Source organism: Nomascus leucogenys, chromosome 11, assembly GCF_006542625.1.
Source record: "Nomascus leucogenys isolate Asia chromosome 11, Asia_NLE_v1, whole genome shotgun sequence".
Classification (NCBI taxonomy): domain Eukaryota; kingdom Metazoa; phylum Chordata; class Mammalia; order Primates; family Hylobatidae; genus Nomascus; species Nomascus leucogenys.
Genome location: NC_044391.1, coordinates 18,965,386 through 18,985,391, shown reverse-complemented (window position 1 = coordinate 18,985,391; position 20,006 = coordinate 18,965,386). Strand labels below are relative to the sequence as shown.

The 20,006-nt window shown below is 37.3% G+C and overlaps 2 pseudogenes; both read left to right on the top strand.

The window, feature by feature from the left end:
• Positions 1–1,476: 1,476 nt before the first annotated feature.
• LOC100600398 lies at positions 1,477–1,766 on the top strand (annotated as a pseudogene).
• Positions 1,767–1,798: 32 nt separating this feature from the next.
• On the top strand, positions 1,799–3,311 carry LOC100600064 (annotated as a pseudogene).
• Positions 3,312–20,006: the final 16,695 nt, after the last annotated feature.

The following is a 20,006-nucleotide window of genomic DNA, read 5'->3' as shown; positions in this document are numbered from 1 at the left end:
AGATGAGATGATACACGAGGGTTTCCAATGACTCCCTCAAAGTGCCCACTAAAGAATTAACTTTTATCATCAGTCAGGCTCGAAGGGAGTAAAGTCATGTAAAATGAGAACAAAGATAACAACTTTTCCATCTCCCTTCTCTCTCCTCTCATCCCATTAGTCTAACAAATTGAAGGAAGAGAAGAAATGCTAGGAGTTGAGTTGCCAACACCCATTGCAGAGCAGACCCCAGCTTGGGAAGGGGTGGTTGGAGAATGATTTTATACTTTAAATGACGTTCTAAGTTTTGTTATTTGACTACACATTCTTTTTACCTAATTGAGACAAGTCATTTAAAGTGGCTATAACTCTTTCTCTTACATAAGGATGAACGGAAGAGTTATGGAGCTTGCTCAAGTCTGCATACAGTGGTAGGGAAAGTACTACTCCTACTGATCAGTATTAAAAGATCGTTGGGACACAGTTCTTTCATAAGGTTGCTTCTATGATTATAGACCCTATATGTACATCAATGCCAAAGCATGGGCAGTGAGGCAAAATCTGTATGCCCAACAATATGAATGAATTTAGGAAGGAAAAACTAAAGAAGAGACCAGGGACATTGACTGAATTCGGTGGAGTCATTGCATGACCCCCTAGTGGGAGGGGAGTAAACGCTGAGAAAATGTGAATATCACCCAAGTAAAAAACTCCCACCTCTCCTTTGCTGTCCATATGTAGGCAGTTGTCAAGTCCAATTGAGTCCACTTCCACAATATTCCGTATCAGTCCCTCTCCATTCTCTCTGCCCTCCTGGTTTCTTTCTCACATTCTTATTTCTGGATCTCCTAGTTTGAATGTATTCCACAAGATCTAACTGTCATTCTGTCAGTCTATCAATCACTCTTCACTCAGCTTCAAGAGCTATATATATATGCTTAAAGCAAAAGTTTGCACATATCATTCCCTAGCTGGGCAACCTTTTAGGACATCTATTGTAAGGGACAAAATCTAAACACTTTAGAATGGCATTCAGGGCTCTTCATGGTTCAGTCACACACACACACATACACACACACACATAGACAAAATGTTTCTGCCATGTTAGACTGCTTGACATTGCCCAAATAGGCCATAAATTTTCTTACCACTATGATTTTTCTCATATTTTGACTCTAATCTGAAATATTTTTCCTCTGCCCCAGCTTGCATACACCTCCCCTCCTCCTGCTTTTGAAACCCTACTCATTGTTCTAGGCCCAGCTTATATTACAGTTCTGTGAAACATTATCTGGTCCCCAAGTCGGAATATTATTCCTTCTCTTTCCCCAGATGTTTCTTTTATGGCACTTATTTCCACCACTTATTCTATTCTGACTTATAATATAGATCATTTTTGTTTGTATATCTCCTCCACTAGTAAGTCTTTTGATGCCTTACCTATAATAGACAGTCAATAGATGTTTGTTGAACTAAATTAAATGCTACTGACCAGCCTTGAGAGGTGGGAGAAAGAGGCCTTGGAAGCTAGCACAGGGATGTCGAGGCGTTTGAAGGCACTGCTGGGCCTCTCGGTGGTGATGCTGACAGCAGCCACGTGGCCAGCATGCATCTGGAGCAATGGCAGGACCAGCATAAGCTTCATGATGGAGTTATCAGAGACACTGAGAGAAAAAATTAGAAAAAAAGTAAACATTCATCTTTTGGGAGAACAGATTATTTTAACTGAGCAACTTGAAGCAGAAAGACAGAAGATGTTATTCGCAAAAGGATTTCAAACAACTTAACTTGAAATGAATGTGAAATATCAATGGGACAGATGACACTGGACACTGTGTGTGTGTGTGTGTGTGTGTGTGTGTGTGTGTGTGTGTGTGTGTATCTGTGCCTGTTGATGGAGAATAGCTTAGTGGTATCTTAATCTGTTTTTTAGTCACTGTCTTTTTAAACTTGATCAAGTAAAGGATAGTGGATCATATATTGTAAATTACTGCTTTCAAAGTTCCTTATGTCTGAATAAAGAAGTATAGGAGTACAGTCTCCTGAAGAGTTTCTGCCTGTGTGATCCTGGTAAAAGTCCTGTTAAGTTCATGGCCCAGAGCTTAGGATTGTGACTGAAAAGCACTGCTTCTGTGAGAAGGAAGGAATAGATAGTTACATCCACCTGAGTAGTTTGATCAGTCAACATAGTGATGAAGCCACAATAACATCTACCTCAGAAGGGCTAGATGAAGGTGAAGTGGAGAGAGAGACTCCCCTGATTGTCCAATTGGAGGATCAGACATCAGTAGACTGATGTCATGACTAGAGCAGGGATTCCCTAACAGAGATGAAGAAGATGTATTGTGGATGGAGAAGCAGCTGTCCTGCTTCTGTGACAAGTACCAAAAATGGATACCAACCAGACAGCTGAGGGGACAGCTCAGTTATGTTAAGGGTGATAATTTTTTTTAGATTTACTTTTTCTGGTTGCTCAGCAGATGGCAAGGAACAGTATGAAAGGCTGAGGCTGACATGGCAGCAAAGTTATCATGTTGGCAATGTACAACTTGTCTCTGGAAGGAAGTGGACATCAAGGTTATTTCAGATAGAATGAAGATATCTGCATTTTTATTGGGAAATATTGGAGTTTTTTACTAGGGAAAAATAAAAAGACTTCAGACTGGTGGAGCACAGTAGCAGGTTGCCTCAGTGTGGAAAATCCCATATACTTCTGTTCAAGTGCTCAGGAATTTGGATAACCAGGATGGTAGAAACTTGTTCATAAGAAACCTTCAACATTGAAACCCAATGGAAAAAAAGTTGTCTGCCTCAAGTTTGAAGTAAAAGCAGCCTCAAAACCAACTTTAGATTCCATCATTACTGTTCAGGGACTTAGAAAACAGGCAAGTTAGAATCCTGTGGAATTTGCCATGGAATTAAAAGAGAAAAGGTCTTGAGCTCAGGAAGCAAAAGACAGAAGAGGCCAGAAGGAAGTGGCTGGCTTTCTTGAGAGGAGTATGTCTTCTATCCCTGTAAAATCCATAAGCCAAGGCCACAGGCAGATGTGATTCTTGAAAAAGAAGAGATTGACTTTTCATCTTTGAGCTCTGCTGACAACACCCTGTTGACAAGCCCATTTACTTCTCCTCTGGATTTCTCTGTGCACCCCTGCCCCCTCAAGGACAGCTGTCTCTCATTGGGCAATGCCTGGTTTTCTTTTAGAAACAGATCTGATTCCAGATGTAATGCCCCCACAAGCTTTGTAACACGATGATGATGAGATGGAAGGCAATGGAGCCATAGACTCAAGGATGGCGTATGTCTACAACATTGAGACGCTGCTTAGGTGAGCAGTAAAAAAAAAAGAGAGGATGTTCTTTTAAAGCCACTGAAACTTGGAGGTAATTTGTTAGCACAGCATAACTTACCCTATTTAACTGATACAGGTAGGCAAAATTTAATCAATAACACATTTAATCAATAACAAAACAATCTCAGAGAAACTAAGGGACATTTTCAAGATGGCATTTATTAGTCAGTTACTAGAAGGGTAGTAGGATTCATCACCGGATTTTCTGACTGAAAGTGTAAGACATTGTTTCATCAACTTTAAAGGGGAAAAAAATCTTTAAAATGTATTTATTTAAATTTTACATTGAACACAATTGTATACATATACATATGTATGTACATGCATATGATTGAAACAGCCTTTGCAAAAATTACGGCAGTGAGAGAAATCTGACATAGAAAAACAATGACAGTGAAAAAAAAAGTGACCTGACTCCATCTTGCTTCTAGCCTCCAAGTTGCCCTTGTTCATTCCTTGGTGCAGGCTAATGTAACTACAGGAGGAATTTATTTTATAGTTTAACCTTTAAGCAAAATGATAATAGCCCCTTCCCAAAACTATCCTCTTTTTGCTTGGTGACCAAAAACCACATTTGTAAAACTAACAAATTAGCCACAGGATTAGAATTATGGTCAGGAATTATACAGCCAGAGGTTACAAGATTCATATCCTTTCCAATTTTTTCTGTAGATAACGTTACTGTAAAACCTACAATTGCTGTTCGAGGTGGTTTTTAGACTCTGCATTCTGATGGACGAGCTGGCAGCATCCAGATAAGTAACCCATACCAACAAACTGGCTCAACTGATCATGTGGTCCCACTTAGGAACTGACTCAGTGCAAGAAGACAGCTTTGACCTCCTATAATTTCATCCTCAACCCAATCAATCAGCATTCCCCATTCCCTAGTGCCCACCAGATTATCCTTGAAAAATCCTAACCTCTGAATTTTTGGGGAGGCTGATTCGAGTAATCATAACTCCAGTCCTTCCACTTGGCTGGCCTTGAAATTATTAAACTCTTTCTCTACTTCAATACCATTGTCTCAGAGAATTGGCTTTTTATCCATGCAGCAAGGAAGAAGAATCTGCTGGGTGATAACACATACACACATATATAATTTTAGAATAGATACAAGAGAAAATGGAAGTAATACAAATGGTAAATATCAGTAAAATTATATTAAAATATTGTTTCATTTTGGTCTTCCTTAGTGAAAATTTTTACATTTATTTTTAAACCTAAATAATTTATAGTTTTACATAACAAAATGTCAAAAATTTATAATTGTTTATATATTATAACTTATCTTGAGCCTTTAAAATTATCTCTTCATAATGAATTAATGGCATTTTCAGCAAACTGGATGAGCCTGGAGACTATTATTTTAAGTGAAGTAACTTAGGAATGGAAAACCAAACATTGGGTGTTCCAGTGGGAGCTAGACTATGTGGATGCAAAGGCACAAGAATGACACAATGGACTTGGGGGACTCAAAGGGAAAGGGTGGGAAGAAGGTGAGGGATAAAAGACTACAAACTGGGGGCAGTGTATACTGCTCGGGTGATGGTGTACCAAAATCTCACAAATCAGCACTAAAGAATTGACTCATGTAACCAAACACCACTTGTTCTCCAATAACCTATGGAAATAAATTTTTTAAAGTATCTCCTTGTTTAGAAAAATATATAGATTTTATTTGTATATAGACTTTGTTCTTGACAGGAATATGTCTTCTGTCACTGTAAAATTCATAAGCCAAGGCTGCAAGACAGATGTGATTCTGGCTTGTGGTCTTGGCTGATGGATTTTACAGGGATAGAAAAGAAATGAACTTAGAGACGAGATGTTTGGAAATGAACTTGGAACTTGGAAAGAAAGGATTTGGAAAAGTACTTGATTTCTAGTTAAGCCATTTTCATGTACTTTACAGTACTTAGACATCTTATATATTTGCGGCAAATTTGTATGTATTTTAGAAGTATTACCAAAATAACAAGAGGTGTGTTATATATTTAAAATTATTAAACTCAATGTTATGTGTATTATGAACAAAAATAGCCTGTTTTGGGTTTTTTTTTTTAACCTTAAAGTTTACATTTTTCTTGTTGAAATTTGGGATGCTTTTTCTCCATCTTATTATGACAAATAATATATAAACAAGTGAATATTTTTCTTGAGCAATAAAATGTATTTTTTTATCTTTTTTTTATTACTATACTTTAGGTTTTAGGGTACATGTGGACAATGTGCAGGTTTGTTACATATGTATCCATGTGCTGTGTTGGTTTGCTGCACCCATTAACTCGTCATTTAGCATTAGGTATATCTCCTAATGCTGTCCCTCCCCACTCCCCCCAACCCACAACAGTCCCCGGAGTGTGATGTTCCCCTTCCTGTGTGCATGTGTTCTCATTGTTCAATTTCCACCTATGAGTGAAAATATGCGGTGTTTGGTTTTTTGTCCTTGCGATAGTTTACTGAGAATGATGGTTTCCAGTTTTATCCATGTCCCTACAAGGACATGAACTCATCATTTTTTATGGCTGCATAGTATTCCATGGTGTATATGTGCCACATTTTCTTAATCCAGTCTAGCGTTGTTGAACATTTGGGTTGGTTCCAAGTCTTTGCTATTGTGAATAGTGCCACAACAAACATACGTGTGCATGTGTCTTTATAGCAGCATGATTTATAGTCCTTTGGGTATATACCCAGTAATGGGATGGCTGGGTCAAATGATATTTCTAGTTCTAGATCCCTGAGGAATCGCCACACTGACTTCCACAATGGTTGAACTAGTTTACTGTCCCACCAACAGTGTAAAAGTGTTCCTATTTCTCCACATCCTCTCCAGCACCTGTTGTTTCCTGACTTTTTAATGATGGCCATTCTAACTGGTGTGAGATGGTATCTCATTGTGGTTTTGATTTGCATTTCTCTGATGGCCAGTGATGATGAGCATTTCTTCATGTGTTTTCTGGCTGCATAAATGTCTTCTTTTGAGAAGTGTCTGTTCATCTCCTTTGCCCACTTTTTGATGGGGTTGTTTGTTTTTTCTTGTAAATTTGTTTGAGTTCATTGTAGATTCTGGATATTAGCCCTTTGTCAGATGAGTAGGTTGCAAAAATTTTCTCCCATTCTGTAGGTTGCCTGTTCACTCTGATGGTAGTGTCTTTTGCTGTGCAGAAGCTCTTTAGTTTAATTAGATCCCATTTGTCAATTTTGGATTTCGTTGTCATTGCTTTTGATGTTTTAGACATGAAGTCCTTGCCCATGCCTATGTCCTGAATGGTAATGCCTAGGCTTTCTTCTAGGGTTTTTATGGTTTTAGGTCTAACATGTAAGTCTTTAATCCATCTTGAATTAATTTTTGTATAAGGTGTAAGGAAAGGATCCAGTTTCAGCTTTCTACATATGGCTAGCCAGTTTTCCCAGCACCATTTATTAAATAGGGAATCCTTTCCCCATTGCTTGTTTTTGTCAGGTTTGTCAAAGATCAGATAGTTGTAGATATGCGGCATTATTTCTGAGGTCTCTGTTCTGTTCCATTGATCTATGTCTCTGTTGTGGTACCAGTACCATGCTCTTTTGGTTACTGTAGCCTTGTAGTATAGTTTGAAGTTAGGTAGCGTGATGCCTCCAGCTTTGTTCTTTTGGCTTAGGATTGACTTGGCGATGCGGGCTCTTTTTTGGTTCCATATGAACTTTAAAGTAGTTTTTTCCAATTCTGTGAAGAAAGTCATTGGTAGCTTGATGGGGATGGCATTGAATCTATAAATTACCTTGGGCAGTATGGCCATTTTCACGATATTGATTCTTCCAAACCATGAGCATGGAATGTTCTTCCATTTGTTTGTATCCTCTTTTATTTCATTGAGCAGTGGTTTGTAGTTCTCCTTGAAGAGGTCCTTCACATCCCTTGTAAGTTGGATTCCTAGGTATTTTATTCTCTTTGAAGCAATTGTGAATGGGAGTTCACTCATGATTTGGCTCTCTATTTGTCTGTGATTGGTGTACAAGAATGCTTGTGATTTTTGTACGTTGATTTTGTATCCTGAGACTTTGCTGAAGTTGCTAATCAGCTTAAGGAGATTTTGGGCTGAGACGATGGGGTTTTCTAGATATACAATCATGTCATCTGCAAACAGGGACAATTTGACTTCCTCTTTTCCTAATTGAATACATTTTATTTCCTTCTCCTGCCTGATTGCCCTGGCCAGAACTTCCAGCACTATGTTGAATAGGAGTGGTGAGAGAGGGCATCCCTGTGTTGTGCCAGTTTTCAAAGGGAATGCTTCCGGTTTTTGCCCATTCAGTATGATATTGGTTGTGGGTTTATCATAGATAGCTCTTATTATTTTGAGACACATCCCATCAATACCTAATTTATTGAGAGTTTTTAGCATGAAGTGTTGTTGAATTTTGTCAAAGGCCTTTTCTGCATCTATTGAGATAATCATGTGGTTTTTGTCTTTGGTTCTGTTTATATGCTGGATTACATTTATTGATTTGCATATGTTGAACCAGCCTTGCATCCAGGGATGAAGCCCACTTGATCATGGTGGATAAGCTTTTTGATGTGCTGCTGGATTCAGTTTGCCAGCATTTTATTGAGGATTTTTGCATCAATGTTCATCAAGGATATTGGTCTGAAATTCTCTTTTTTGGTTATGTCTCTGCCAGGCTTTGGTATCAGGATGATGCTGGCCTCATAAAATGTGTTAGAGAGGATTCCCTCTTTTTCTATCGACTGGAATAGTTTCAGAAGGAATGGTACCAGTTCCTCCTTGTACCTCTGGTAGAACTCGGCTGTGGATCTATCAGGTCCTGGACTCTTTTTGGTTGATAAGCTATTGATTATTGCCACAATTTCAGAGCCTGTTATTGGTCTATTCAGAGATTCAACTTCTTCCTGGTTTAGTCTTGGGAGGGTGTATTTGTCGAGGAATTTATCCACTTCTTCTAGATTTTCTAGTTTATTTGCGTAGAGGTGTTTGTAGTATTCTCTGATGGTAGATTGTATTTCTGTGGGATCGGTGGTGATAACCCCTTTTTCATTTTTTATTGCATCTATTTGATTCTTCTCTCTTTTCTTCTTTATTAGTCTTGCTAGCAGTCTATCAATTTTGTTGATCTTTTCAAAAAACCAGCTCCTGGATTCATTAATTTTTTGAAGGGTTTTTTGTGTCTTAATTTCCTTCAGTTCTGCTCTGATTTTAGTTATTTCTAGCCTTCTGCTAGCTTTTGAATGTGTTTGCTCTTGCTTTTATTGTTATTTTAATTGTGATGTTAGGGTGTCAATTTCGGATCTCTCCTGCTTTCTCTTGTGGGCATTTAGTGCTATAAATTTCCCTCTACACACTGCTTTGAATGTGTCCCAGAGATTCTGGTATGTTGTGTCTTTGTTCTCGTTGGTTTCAAAGAATATCTTTATTTCTGCCTTCATTTCATTATGTACCCAGTAGTCATTCAGGAGCAGGTTGTTCAGTTTCCATGTAGTTGAGCAGTTTTGAGTGAGTTTCTTAATCCTGAGTTCTAGTTTGATTGCACTGTGGTCTGAGAGACAGTTTGTTATAATTTCTGTTCTTTTACATTTGCTGAGGAGAGCTTTACTTCCAACTATGTGGTGGAATAGGTGTGGTGTGGTGCTGAAAAAAACGTATATTCTGTTGATTTGTGGTGGAGAGTTCTGTAGATGTCTATTAGGTCCACTTTGTGCAGAGCGGAGTTCAATTCCTGGATATCCTTGTTAACTTTCTGTCTCACTGATCTGTCTAATGTTGACAGTGGGGTGTTAAAATCTCCCATTATTATTGTGTGGGAGTTTAAGTCCCTTTGTAGGTCACTCAGGACTTGCTTTATGAGCCTGGGTGCTCCTGTGTTGGGTGCATATATATTTAGGATAGTTAGCTCTTCTTGTTGAATTGATCCCTTTACCATTATGTAATGGCCTTCTTTGTCTCTTTTGATCTTTGTTTGTTTAAAGTCTATTTTATCAGAGACTAGGATTGCAACCCCTGCCTTTTTTTGTTTTCCATTTGCTTGATAGATCTTCCTCCATACCTTTATTTTGAGTCTATGTGTGTCTCTGCACGTGAGATGGGTTTCCTGAATACAGCACACTGATGGGTCTTGACTCCTTATCCAGTTTGCCAGTCTGTGTCTTTTAATTGGAGCATTTAGCCCATTTACATTTAAAGTTAATATTGTTATGTGTGAATGTGATCCTGTCATTACTATGTTAGTTGGTTATTTTGCTCGTTAGTTGATGCAGTTTCTTCCTAGCCTCAATGGTCTTTACAATTTGGCATGTTTTTGCAGTGGCTGGTACCGGTTGTTCCTGTCCATGTTTAGTGCTTCCTTCAGGAGCTCTTTTAGGGCATGCCTGGTGGTGACAAAATCACTCAGCATTTGCTTGTCTGTAAAGTATTTTATTTCTCCTTCACTTATGAAGCTTAGTTTGGCTGGATATGAAATTCTGGGTTGAAAATTCTTTTCTTTAAGAATGTTGAATATCGGCCCCCACTCTCTTTTGGCTTGTAGAGTTTCTGCAAGAGATCAGCTCTTAGTCTGGTGGGCTTCCCTTTGTGGGTAACCCGACCTTTCTCTCTGGCCGCCCTTAACATTTTTTCCTTCATTTCAAATTTGGTGAATCTGACAATTATGTGTCTTGGAGTTGCTCTTCTCGAGGAGTATCTTTGTGGCATTCTCTGTATTTCCTGAATCTGAATGTTGGCCTGCCTTGCTAGATTGGGGAAGTTCTCCTGGATAATATCTTGCAGAGTGTTTTCCAACTTGGTTCCATTCTCCCCGTCATTTTCAGGTACACCAATCAGACATAGATTTGGTCTTTTCACATTGTCCCAAATTTCTTGGAGGCTTCGTTCATTTCTTTTTATTCTTTTTTCTCTAAACTTCCCTTCTCACTTCATTTCATTCATTTCATCTTCCATAACTGATACCCTTTCTTCCAGTTGATCGCATTGGCTACCGAGGCTTCTGCAATCTTCGCATAGTTCTCGAAACTTGGCTTTCAGCTCCATCAGCTCCTTTAAGCCCTTCTATCCATTGGTTATTCTAGTTACCCATTCGTCTAATTTTTTTTCAAAATTTTTAACTTCTTTGCTATTGTTTTGAATTTCCTTCTGTAGCTCAGAGTAGTTTGATCATCTGAAGCCTTCTTCTCTCAACTCGTCAAAGTCATTCTCCATCCAGCTTTGTTCAGTTGCTGGTGAGGAACTGAGTTCCTTTGGAGGAGGAGAGCTGCTCTGCTTTTTAGAGTTTCCAGTTTTTCTGCTCTGTTTTTTCCCCATCTTTGTGGTTTTATCTACTTTTGGTCTTTGATGATGGTGATGTACAGATGGGTTTTTGGTGTGGATGTCCTTTCTGTTTGTTAGTTTTCCTTCTACCAGAGAGGACCCTCAGCTGCAGGTCTGTTGGAGTTTGCTAGAGGTCCACTCCAGACCCTGTTTGTCCGAGCGTCAGCAGCAGTGGCTGCAGAACAGTGGATTTTCGTGAGACCACAAATTCAGCTGTCTGATAGTTCCTCTGGAAGTTTTGTCTCAGAGGAGTACCTGGCCGAGTGAGGTGTCAGTCTGTGCCTACTGGGGGGTGCCTCCCAGTTAGGCTGCTTGGGGGTCAGGGACCCACTTTAGGAGGCAGTCTGTCCATTCTCAGATATCCAGCTGCGTGCTGGGAGAACCACTAGTCTCTTCAAAGCTGTCAGACAGGGACATTTAAGTTTGTAGAGGTTCCTGCTGAATTTTTGTTTGTCTGTGCCCTGCCCCCAGAGGTGGAGCCTACAGCGGCAGGCAGGCCTCCTTGAGCTGTGGCAGGCTCCACCCAGTTCGAGCTTCCTGGCTGCTTTGTTTACCTAAGCAAGCCTGGGCAATGGTGGACGCCCCTCCCCCAGCCTTGCTGCTGCCTTGCAGTTTCATCTCAGACTGCTGTGCTGGCAATCAGCGAGATTCCGTGGGCATAGGACCCTCTGAGCCAGGTGCGGGACACAATCTCCTGGTGTGCCGTTTTCCAAGCCCACTGGAAAAGCACAGTATTAGGGTGGGACTGAACCGATATTCCAGGTGCCATCTGTTACCCCTTTCTTTCACTAGGAAAGGGAACCCCCTGTCTCCTTGCACTTCCTGAGTGAGGCAATGCCTCGTCCTGCTTTGGCTCGCGCACAGTGTGCTTCACCAACTGTCCTGCACCCACTGTTTGGCGCTCCCTAGTGAGATGAACCCAGTACCTCAAACGGAAATGCAGAAGTCACCCGTCTTCTGTGCCGCTCACGCTGGGAGCTGTAGACCAGAGCTGTTCCTATTCGGCCATCTTGGCTCCACAATAAAATGTATGTAAAAAAACATTAATTAAATATCATTTATATTATGCTGTACAGGCTACCATGAATGTCCTTCCCTTTTCCACCAGCAATTTTCATTTTCAGGGAATGGAAAACATTCCCTCTAGTTTTAATCTTATTCTTCAAGGACAGTGTACAAAGAGACTGAGGAACAATGTAAATTATTGAGAAGCCATTTAAATACAAAAGTATTTCCATACCCCAAAGTTAAAAACCTGTGTGGTTTTCATAACTATTATGTTTCAATGCAGAATTGAACCACTATTGATCCAGAGTTAATTGCTAAAGTACTTTACTTAGATGATTTTGAGGAAAAAAGTCTTGAAAACAATATTTATCAAATAAGTAATTTAAATGCCCTACTACCAATATTATCCCCAGAAATACCAGTATCAGAATACTAGAAAACTTTAAATGGGATGGTATGCTGAATTAGTTAAGAATCTTCAATTGAAAGCAGCAGAAAACAACCCTTACTAACTCATGAAAATCTAATCCATTGGAAACTGAGTATTTCACAGCACCAAAAGAGAAGTTAAAGTCTTTGGAAAGACACGAACAGGCAATTCTGAGGCTCTTATAACCAGTAACTAAAGGACAGTCTTTTTAGGCCATCAACACCAAAATAAATTGATTCCAAATGTTTCTGTTCTTGTGACAAGATCCAAATTCCCACAAGAAAGCATCTGATTGTTTTAGCCTCTGTGACATGCACAAACCCTGGCAAGAGGAGGAGATGTGTGTCCTCCATTGACTGTCCCTCCAAGGCCAAGCAGGATGAGGAAGGGATCCTTTCCCAGGGAACACTTTGGTGTGGCCTTAGCAAAATAAAAGAATAGATGCTGAGCACTCAAAAATCAGATGTCTGGCTGTTTTAGGGTCCAAATCTGTATAATAAACTCTGCTGGGGGGGCATTGTTATGCTCCCAACTTAATTCTTCTGAGATACCAACGAAGTTTTGAAAAACAAAACAGGGTAACAGGCAGAGTTGAGATGCAGAGATGGATTTTTTTAATGCCCCATCCCCTTCTCAAGATTTCACGTTTAGGATTTCATGAAAATGAATAAAAGGGGATAAGATGAGTATTGAGTCCTACTTTTCACTGGATCAGTTTATCTATACATTCTGGGATCTTAGCTGTGGAAGCACCTTAGCTAAGTGCCAAGGAAAGTGAGTTTAGCAAATTATGTAGCTATATTGCATCCAATCCTCTGTGGACTTATTTTAGTTCACTGTTACATATGCTTATGCCAAGCTTCTCTTCATCCCTGTATCAGCCTCAGCAAGGTGAATGCATTACTTTGCTAGGGCTGTCATAACAAAATAACATAAACTGTGTTATTTGGATAACAGAAATGTATTGTCTCATAGTTATGGAGGCTAGAAGTTCTCAAGATGTTGGCAGGGCCATGCTTCCTCTGAATGTATTAGGGAAGGATCTGCCCTAAATTTATCTCCTAGCTTCTTCTAGTTCCTTGGCTTACGGCAGCATAACTCCAATATTTACATGGCTTTCTCCTTGTGTATGTGTCTGTGTTGAAATTTCCCCTTTTGTGTGGTTCATCATGATGGACATATTGGAACAGGAGGCCCGTCATACTTTAGTATGACCTCATCCTAACAAATTATATTTGCAATGATCCTATTTCTAAATAAGACACATTCCGAGGTACTTGGGAGTTAGGACTTTAGTATATGAATAGCCTTAGGATAGACTAGTCGTTATAGTGGTTTTTGTTACCCAATTTCTAGCAGCTAAGCACTTGTCTCCTATTTCTGACAGCAAATATCTGTAACTTTCTGTATGTCATATTTTTCTAGGCATAAGCTTGAAACAACTTAATAGAATTTTACCCTTCCTACAATTCCCATGTTGTACCATAACTACTCTCACACAATACTTTGCTAGTGTACATGCACTGGCACCCCTTAAGTGTGTTAGTTAAATGCAGGGAGAAGGGCTAGAACTGGATTCAGGGAAAAGCAGTCACATGGTTCTGTGAGGCTGAGAAAGATCTGACTGCTTGCATTGAAAAAATGTCTAGTTTCTCAGAGCCACGCTACTACACAAGCTTCAGTTGCTCCCTATTCTCAAGTGTGAAAATTGCCGACCATCTCTGCCACCATTCAGAAATGCCCCATTTCCCTCATCATAGTCAATTCTGTCACAAATTTTATGATTTCTCAGCAATGTTCAGAGAGATAGGACTTCCTGCCAGATCTCCAAAAATATAAGAGTTGTTATTCTAGAAAGGAGCAGATGAATATTTAAGTATGTCATGAATACAGATATAATAAATGAACATGGTATTTCTACTTTATTTATATTGACTTCATTGTAGAGAAACTTTATCAAAAGTCCATACGTTGCTGTTCAATCAGTCTACATGCCTCTTCATATAATCTCTTAGTAACATGTGATCCTTTATTCTCCTATTAGAATGGTATCTCTAATTATATTTAATTTTCTCTGGCTGCAAACAAATAATTTTGGTGACTAAACATATTGGGAGAAAAAAATTCTGTTTCTGTTTTAATGTGTTGACTATCTTCTAGTAGAACTTTTCCCTCCAAATTTTAAACTTAGTCTTATAAAAGCACTCTTGAACTCCTTTGTGTATAATTAATACTGTGTTCAAAATTTGTATGACCTCTTCCAGAATTAGAAGAAAAAGGAGAAACACAATGGAGGAAATAGTCTACTAATAATTAAACCCCTGTGCAACAATTTCACTAAAATTCAGCTTTACTTGAAAAGATCCCTGCTTTGGCTTGCACTTGAATTTAAAATCAGGAACACTGCCTGATTAGTCTTAAAACAGAACTTCAGGATTAACTGCAATATTCAATAAGTTTTCAAGAGTAAAAGCCTCCACCAAATTACTTTGAAATGCAGAAGTATGTGTAAAAGTATATATCCTATATATTTTTTATAGGTATACTTTTATACCTATATATGGGTCCATTCATAGGGGAGTAATTTCAAGTCATCTTTGTCACATATAAATATGAAATATTGAGTTCAAATAAAATTGGGATCCATTTTATTCAGAAGCATTAAGAGTTAAATCACATAAATAATGTGTGTGTGACTTGGTTAATCATGTTTATTATTTTTGTGAGGTCAAAAAGAGGTAAAAGATATAGTGAAGTCTAATTCTGACTTCATTTTGTCATTTAAAGTGTTTTGAATAATTTTCCTTAGCTATTTCTTACCATCTAATTGTGTAGAGTTTAAATTCCTTTACCTTTAGCTTTTCTTAAATAACTTTAGTAATATAATCACAAAGTAGGTTAAGAGTACTCTAATTTCTCCCTCCAGCTCCACTCTCTATTCTTTCTCTCTTTGCTCTGTGAAAGGTGGGTGTAGGAGAGAAGTCATCTGTATCAACTGCATTAATACATTCTAGTAGATCCGAACAACATTGAACACCATGGAGAGATTGAAGGAAGTAGTAGAATATGGTAGCAGTACTTACTCTGCTCATTCCTTAATGGAGGGTTGCTAGGGGCTGCCTGTGTCTATCCAGCTCAGTTTTTTCAGTAAATATTTTACAAAATAATGTTTACATATGATATTTCAAATGCTAAAGTTAGGATGAGAACTTCAATTTAATAAAATTTTTATTTAAATACAGATCTTTTTATTTTCTTGGAACACTTTTAAATATGTGTCAATAATTTGAGATCGCATAATTGCACTCCAGCCTGGGCTACAGAGCAAGACTCCATCTCAAAAAAAAAAAAAAAAAAAGAAAGAAAGAAAAAGAAAAATAAAAAGAAAATGGGGGTGGGTTGGGGGAGGGAGCAAGACAACTGAATAGAACACTGCCCTTGTGGTCCCCTCTAGGGACACCAAATTAAACAACTATCCACAGAAGAAAGCACCTTCATAGGAACTAAAAAATCAAGTGAGCCATCACAGTACCTGATTTTAACCTAATAACAAGGAAAGAGGCACTGGAGAAGGTAGGAAAGACAGTCTTGCACTGCCTTCACCACTCCTCTCCCAACCTCAGTCAGCAAAGCATGGAGAGAAAATCTGTGCATTTGGGGCAAAGAGAACAAAATGAATATGGGACTCTGCATTGAAACTCAGTGCTGCCCTGAGAAAAAGAAACTACAGGCCAATATCTCTGATCAACATTGAGGCCAAGTATCCCTGATAAACATTGAAGCAAAAATCTTCAACAAAATACTAGTAAACTAAATTCAACAACACATTAAAAAGGTCATTCATCATGATCAACTGGGATTCATCTCAGGGATGCAATGATGGTTCAACATATTCAAATCAATAAACATGATATATCATGTCAACATAGTGAAAGACATAACCATATGATCATTTCAATAGATGCTGAAAAAGCATTCGGTAAATTTCATCATTCTTCATAACAAAAACTTTCAAAAAGTTTATAAAAAGAACATACTTCAATATGATAAACGGTATATACAACAAACTCACAGATAGCGTCATATACGGAAAAGGGAAAAACTAAAAGCTGTTCCTCTAAGATCTGGAATAAGACAAGGCTTTTGCCACTTTTGTTCAACATAGTACTAGAAGTCCTAGCAAGAGTAATTAGACAAAAGAAGGGAATAAGGGACATCCAAATTGGAAAGGAAGAAGTCAAATTATCCTTGTTTGGAGATGACATGGTCTTATATTTAGTAAAACCTAAAGATTTCACCAAAGAAAACTATTAGAACTTATAAATTCAGTAAAGTTGCGGGACACAAAATCAACATGCAAAAGATCAATAGCATTTCTATATGTCAACAATGAACAGTCTTAAAAACAAACAAATAATGTAATTCTATTTACATTAGTGACACTAAAATGAAATACTTAGGATTAAACTTAACCAAAGACATAGAAGATCTATATAATGAAAACCATAAAACATTGGTGAAATTGAAGAGGACACACAAAAAAAGGAATGATATTCCATGTTCATGGATTAAAAGTATAAATATTGTTAAAATGTCCATACTACCCAAAGCTATTTGCATACTCAATGCAATCTCTATCAAAATACCACTGACATTCTTCAGATAATTAGAAAAATTAATCCTAAAATTAATACGGAACCACAAAAGACCCAGAATAGCCAAAGCTATCCGGAGCAAAAACAACAAAGCTGGAAGCATTCCATTATCTGACTTTTAAATTACACTACAGAGCTATAGTAATGAAAATAACATGGCACTGTCATAGGAAAAAAAAAGCACATAGACTAATGGAACAGAATAGAGAACCCAGAAATAAATCCATGCATTTACATTCAGCTCATTTTTAACAAAGCACCAAGAACATACATTAGGGAAAAGGCAGTCTCTTAAATAAAGGGTGCTGTGAAAACCAGATATCTATATGCAAAGAATTAAACTTGACCCCTTTCTCTCACCATATAGAAAAACTGAATCAAAATGGATTAAAGACTTAAACCTAAGACCTCAAACTATTACAAGAAAACACTGGAGGAACACTCCAGGATATTAGCCTTGGCAAAGATTTCTTGAGTACTTGCATAGGAAACCAAAGCAAAAACGGACAAATGGAACCACATCAAGTTAAAAAGCTTCTGCACAGCAACGGAAACAATCAACAGAGTGAAGAGACAATCTGTTAAAAGGGAGAAAATATTTGCAAATATCCATTTGACAAGGGATTGATTATTATATGAGGAATCCAAACAAATCAATAGGAAAGAAAAACAAATAATCCTATTTAAAAATGGGCAAAAGATCTGAATAGACATTTTTCAAAAGAAGACACGCAAATGGCAAACAGGCATATGAAAAATGCTCAACATCACTAATCATCAGGGAAATGCAAACAAAACTACAATAAGTATCATCTCACCTCAATTAAAATGGCTTTTATCCAAAAGGCAGGCAATAATGAATGCTGCCAAGAATGTGGAAAAAGGGGAACCCTTGTGGGAATGTAAATTAATATAGTCACTGTGATGTACAGTATGAAGGTTTCTCAAAAAACTAAAAATAGAATTACCACATGATCCAGAAATCCCACTGCTGGGTATATATTCAAAAGACAGGAAATCAATATGTCAAAGAGATATCTGCAGTCCCATGTTTATTGCAGCACTGTTCACAATAGCCAAAATATGGAATCAGCCTAAGTGTCCATAAATGGATGAATGAATAAAGAAATGTAGCACATATACACAATGGAATATTATTTACATATAAAAAATGAAATCCTATCATATGCAACAAGGATGGAACTGGAGGACATTAAGTGAAATAAGGCAGGCACAGAAAGACAAATACCACATTTTCTCACTCATACATGTGGCTACAAAGAAAATTGAACTCATAGAGAGTAGAAGAATGGTCACCAGAGGTTGGGAAGTATAGTGGAGAGGGGGTCATAAAGGGGGAATATTTAATGGGTACAAAAATGCAGTTAGAAGGAATACAATCTAATATTTGGTAGCACAATAGGGCACCTGTAGTTAACAATAATTTATTTTACATATCAAAATAACTAAAAGGGTGGAATTGGGATGTTCCTAACACATAGAAATGATAAATGCTTGAGGTGATAGATATGTCAATTGCCTTGATTTGATCATCATACATTGTTTGCTTGTATCAAAATATCACATGTGGCTGGGTGGCTGGGCACAGTGGCTTATGCCTGTAACCATAGGACTTTGGGAGGCTGAGGCGGGCGGATTACCAGAGGTTGGGAGTTTAAGACCAGCCTGGCCAACATGGTGAAACCCTGTCTCTATTACAAAATACAAAAAAATTAGCCAAGTACAGTGGTGTGCACCTGTAATTCCAGCTACTCAGGAGGCTGAGGCAGGAGAATCACTTGAACCCAGGAGGCGGAGGTTGCAGCGAGCCGAGATTGTGCCACTGCACTCTAGCCTGGGCTACAGAGTGAGATTTCATCTCAAACAAACAAACAAAAAAATCACATGTACTTCATATATATATGTACAATTATATATATTATATTATATATATAAATATATATAATATATATATAATATATATATTTATATATATATAAATTTTTGATCCATTTCTGCAGGTTGTTTTGATCCTTATTTTCCATATTAGAGATTTTCATCAATATCAGGTAATGTGTTCTAATAGGTGGGATTTGGTAATTGTGGAATTATTTAATATTAATTTTAAATTATTAATAAAATATTAATATTTAATATTAATAATAATATATAATATATATGTAAATATATATTATATATGTAAATGTATTATATATGTAACTATATATTTAATATTGATAATATTAATATATTTATATATTATATATATTATATATAATTATATATGTAAATATTTATAATTATACATATATAATATATATTTTATATATAAATATATATAATATATATGTACAATTATTATGTATCCAGAACACTTTAAAATTTTTAAATGAAAAATAATATTAAAAAGTAAATCTAAAGGGAAAAATACTGAAAAACTGAATCCTAGGGCTGATAGTAGAATAAACCAGGAAGAAATTGATTTACACAACATAATTTTAAAATATCTCTGATTATACAGGCAAAAATGGGCAAAAATAGGAGGAATGGTTGAAAAATCTGTTAAAGAACCATTTGGACTTCCAGATCCCATTTCCCCACTCCATGCAGCCTGTGACTGCCTTTCCTCAGCTCTGACAAAAAATCAGGGGTTAGTGCAAATCAGTCTCATTTAAAAGTTTATTGCACTTTATAGTAAACACAGGAATTAAGGGAAGATAAATATCTTGAATATTTACACTGAACTAACTTCTTAGATTTGGAAGAATCCTTCAGAAACGTGTTTAAAATAATACCCAGAGAATTCAAAAGTCTTCAGAGAAAAGACTCAAAGACACTGATATCGGGAATTTCTTAAGCAAATAACAACTAGAATCACTCTACAAGGAATTCCACAATTACCAAATCCCATCTATTAGAACACATTACCTGATATTGATGAAAATCTCTAATATGGAAAATAAGGATCAAAACAACCTGCAGAAATAAGCAACATGGAGATAACAAAAAATGTGCAGGGAGGTAAATGTCAAAAAACCTAACAGTAGTATCTTTAGATGGGTAAGAAAATATCTTGCATCCATGAACAATAACAAAATGCTATGAAAAATAAGTGTTCTGCAAATAAAAATATGAAGACTTGTCCATTTAAAAATTATAGCAGAAAAAATGGATCAAAGCATATTTATAACACTAGGAACAAAGGGAAAATACTACAAGCTTGTAGAAGGGGAAAAAGTGCTTTAAAAGTCTCAAAAATTATATGTCATAAGACTTCT